Source organism: Opisthorchis viverrini, assembly GCF_000715545.1.
Source record: "Opisthorchis viverrini unplaced genomic scaffold opera_v5_440, whole genome shotgun sequence".
NCBI classification, from domain to species: domain Eukaryota; kingdom Metazoa; phylum Platyhelminthes; class Trematoda; order Opisthorchiida; family Opisthorchiidae; genus Opisthorchis; species Opisthorchis viverrini.
The window spans coordinates 22150-27006 of record NW_008752103.1 but is presented as its reverse complement, the minus strand read 5'-3'; the positions used below and the strand labels follow the sequence as shown (position 1 = coordinate 27006).

General features: G+C 43.4%; 1 protein-coding gene across 1 annotated transcript in view; it reads right to left on the bottom strand.

Moving 5' to 3' along the window:
- Positions 1-4857, bottom strand: part of T265_11080 (hypothetical protein) — a gene marked incomplete at both ends in the record, with an annotated part of 80572 nt that overhangs the window by 54980 nt on the left and 20735 nt on the right. The window lies entirely within an intron of this gene.

The window sequence follows — 4857 nt, the reverse complement described above, 5'->3', positions numbered from 1 at the left end:
TCAACCAAAAACACTTTTTTTCCGCCCGATCGATTTTGCAGCTGGCCAATGGATTAAAACCAAATTCGTATACAGATAGGAGTGTTTGCAGAAGTCTGTACAACTGGGGTTCAAATAGAACATAAGGTTGGAGGAAACCCATGCCTTTTTGATGAGTCTCAAGAAGAGCGAAACTGGTCGTGGTCTGTCAAAAAAATTTCAGCAACTTTATGAGTAGTGTGTTACGTTTTGGCTCCGAGCAAGCGGTCGTAACAGGACTTGTTCCCGAGGTAGATCATTGACTGAAGTGAACTATTAAGTTAGCTCGCAAGATAGTACAAAAATATCGTCACAGTGGTTTTGGCCGCTAAGTCTCCTATGAAGCTGAACCATAGGTGTTAGGCAGAATCCTGATCTAAAAGCACCCTGCCACTTGCATTCAGGCGCTGCAACGTGATTGGTCAGATGATCGGGCCACTGGTCGATTCAACATCAAGGCGAGATCAGACTGATCAAAGATATGGACTCAACAGCCAACCATGTCCCAGTATCTACTGGATGCCTGTTGCTAGTGTACCGCCTAGAAAGCGCCCGAATTTCCAGAATGTTACCGTTGTATATACTGTGCTGAGGCCTTACCGTTAGTACAATAGGTGACCTGATCAGAGACGTTAAACGGATTGACACAAGCAACTAGCGTGTGCCTCCCAGTGCGCTTAATTGAGTTTTCGTCTATCAAAGTAGTTCTTGCATGAATCACTGAAAACTTTTGGTTTTCTCACAAAAGCTTCCCAATCGAATGCCGCTGGGTACTATAAATATCTGAAAAGATCAAGCTCCATGAAAGTGAAAATGCTGACTTTTCTAACAAGGTCATCAAGTTTGGTGGCTATCGATTTTGGTGCGTGTGTCATTTGCTCGAGAAATTACCCTAAGTAACATTCTTGCTTCAGCCTGTTATTATTTCGAGTGTTGGTAAACATATCGACAACTCCATTTCCATATTAATTTCGAAATCTTGATAGGAGGAAGTGTTGTTTAGGACAAATGGTCGCAGATGACTACTGTACAAATCACCAAGGCATTTTAAGGCTATGTCTGGGTGATTTGCCTTCTATGGTAAGAAACCGGTCTTTTCAAATCTTAGCCGTTTTTATGACAGATTGCATTTTTCCACTTTTGACCTCTTTGTCAGACTCTGGCACTCTTCCAATCTGAGGGTTTTGTTCTTCTTCCATGCGTTATACGTCTGATTTGTCAAAAAACCTAAGTATGCTCAGATCAAGTTTCAAATGGCCCTTGCGACTGGGTCACTCAGCTGATGAACGTGTGTTACTTTCTCTGTAGGGATGTAATACATGTCTGCTTCTTTATGCGCTAAAAGCCCAATATATTCTGATCCAGCTGAAGAACCATGTGGGATTCCGAAGCAACTGTACAAATCAGGACCTGACCCTCCATATCGATCCAGATTCATTAGAATAAGGCGGGTTGTAGTGTTTTTCATCTTTTTCATCACTGGTAGCTTATTTCTACCGGTTAGCGCGTACGTTTGCGGTTTAGGAACACATTCGTTAGCACTCATACTTTACTGCCTCCAGGCGTACGCATGCGCGCACGCACGCACACATGCACCAGTACGCTCACTTATATCTGAACGCCGTTATGAATCGATCGCTGTACTTGCTAACTGCTCGTTGTAGGGAACATCGGCTACGGAATGTATGCGGTGAATTCTCTCGGGACAAACTGGCTTTTGAGAGCCAAATCCTAGGAGTCAGATCACAGGAACCGGATATCCGTCTACATTATATTCTTTCATGTAGTGGACACGAATTTTAATCGCTTCTACCGACCATTGCCTGTTATATTTTGTAGTTCGGATATTTGGACCAGATATAAGGATCCCCACAATAGCACGTAAGGAAAGGTGCATACTCGAGAAATCGATATGGATAAAATCTTATTTTGGACACTAAGCTGATGTTCTGTCTTCCGGAGACTCGGGTCTCCCAGTTGACGCCAAATTAGCGACCAAAATGAGTCGCATGGTTACAGATTCGCATACGGCGGGAGGTAGCTCACTCATGCAATCTTTGGCCTTCTGTACATCCGCCCGTTTATGCCTCGAGGTCTCTGTCATGTTCTTAATCGTTTGTCTTTTCAGAAGCAAAACACAACTCGGACTGTGCTGTGAAAGCGTTAATACATCAATGGTCGCTCGAGCAGAATGAGGTCGGGTACCTTTCAGGTAGGACAGTGGTTGTAACTCGGAGGTACTCCAGGCAGTGAGGCAAGCCAATTAAATGGAAAAAGGGGTATCAAAGAGGGGAATGGGATGGTGGCTCAGATGAAAAGTTTAGTGTTTCTACAACAGAAAATACAACTGGGACGGGAATAGGGAAGAATGCTGTAGTCACTATTCGAATAGTCAGCTGACCACTGGTGCCTAGTCAGAATGGTTTGCTCAACAAACTTTAAACCATCTGAGAAGGAAAACACTGACACTTCTGTTTGAACTTGTGTTTAGTTCAGATGAAGACTTAGTGCCCGTGTACATGATCCAAAGCCTCGAATGACCCCATCTGACTCACCGAACAGAGACACCATGGCATTTTCAACTTTCTGACAAAAAAGAACCAAGTTTGATGTTTTGGACACTACTGGTTGGATATCATATTTCCATAAAATCCTAGAAAAACAACTTTATCACTGTTGGTGCACGTAGGAAGAACTTGTGTTAGTTCAGACGAAGACTTAGTGCCCGTGTATATGATCCAAAGCCTCGAATGACCCCATCTGACTCACCGAACAGAGACACCATGGCATTTTCAACTTTCTGACAAAAAAGAACCAAGTTTGATGTTTTGGACACTACTGGTTGGATATCATATTTCCATAAAATCCTAGAAAAACAACTTTATCACTGTTGGTGCACGTAGGAAACTACCAGGCACTCGTGTTTACTATTTTTGCATCTGTTCCTTACAAGGTCGAAGGTAATTTTAATCTCTATTCCGTATTCGTGTTCATTTTGCTCTCCACCCTGAAGGACAGTTTCGGTTTTGTTGTCCTGCTGCCAGTGATGTTGCCTTTCGGTTGCTGCCGTCAGACACCGTCGTCATGTACTGTGCAATCCAGTCTCACGATGGATGTTTAAGGTCTTACTTGAACAAACACGTCATATTGGCTCAAAGAGTGTATGTTTCTGCACCACAACAGATTCCCAACTTCCGATATTCGTCACCCCCGTGTTTTTTTTGTGTTGGAAGCCAGGGTGGACAAGCGCGTATGTCTGCAGCGTAGGGTCTCATTGTGAACGCTTTTCGTTGACAGTGTAATCCTTATAGTGTGGCCATAGCGGCGGAAACAATTGGGCAGATAGGTTGATTACAGGCAGGCAAAACGGTCACCTCCGGACAGATCCTAAATTTATCTCACAATGCATTTGTGTTGCAATAACTACAGAGCTATCAGTAGTTGCAGGCACTGTATCAAAAATTCTCTTATGCTTCATCAGGAGGAGTTTACCTTGGGAGCATTCTGGAAGGGATGTGCGCAGTTTTGTTAGCTGGAAGTGGTCTTCAATAAAGCACAAAATGTTTCTAACTAACCAAATTGCTGGATTTTCTTCTACTGCTTTTGTGTAAAGTCATGACGAATTACAAACAGGGTCAGAAATGACCTAAAAGTCAATCAGGGTTAATTAAAAATGTTTCTGGCTAAACTTCTCTTACAGACAATGAAAAATCAACCCGAGCCAACGAAAAATTCACGAGCTGCCCTCTCGCCCGCCGCGCCGAGCCAAACATTTTCCCTAATTTTCCTATGAGAAACAAAATATGGAGCCAGAGATTCGTTCGGCTTGTAGCTCCCCACCAACTTGAGCACATCCTTCAGGTGCGGTACATTACATGCTCCAGGCTTTCATTACCGTTGATCGAAGACTAGACAGGCTAAAGAAATACTCATCTGAAACCAGATATGCACGCACCCACATAGATGCACGTCGCGCCTAATCGTCCCAGTGACACTTACAAAGTACAAAGAGTGGTAAGGAGCTGAGGCTGTCCGAAACAAACCTTGAGGTTAGCAAAATTTGTAAACCAATTTGGTTTTTCGAGAGACTAACAAACCTTTTAGCAAAATTTGTAAACCAATTTGGTTTTTCGAGAGACTCACCTGGAACCCAGCTGAATCTCCCATTTTTGATGTTTACTTACACTGCGCCTACCTGATGAGCCCCAAAAAGGGCGAAACCGTTCGTGGGCTGTCGACGGATTTCAAGCAACCTTATGAGTAGTACATCACAAAGATATACATGTATCGTGATATCTCGAATATCGTAGCGACTGAAAAATGAGGCGGCCTGGTGCAGCACATTCAGTTGCCTGGAAACATCACAAACGAGAGAGATATTCTCACTATATTGTTTATACCTTCTGTCGGAAAACTGGTGGTCTGTAGAACTTTCGGTGAAACAAAAGCGATTCCGCAACACAAGGTCAGTTCCAAGATAACCAGTTTCAGGCAAAGAAGAGCACATTAAACCGTCAATGTGATACGACTCCATTACGAATGGCTTTCCTTGGTTTACTGGCTCAGGAGTGTGTGTGACCTCCTGACAAACCTACGAAGTATGCTAGACCATCTTTGCAATCCTGTAGAAAAACAACCAAAAGTACCCTCAGCTATCACCGGAAGCCTGAAAAAATCTTTGAGCATAAGGTCACAAAAGGAGCTTGTGTTGACTTTTGGGGTTTCGCTTCCTTTGGGCGGTTTCTTTCCTCACAAAAAAAACAGGGAACAGGAAGTTCAATTAAGTGGTAGTTGGCATCGGTCGAAAGTTGTGGATGCAGTGAGTGCAGTTAAAGAAAC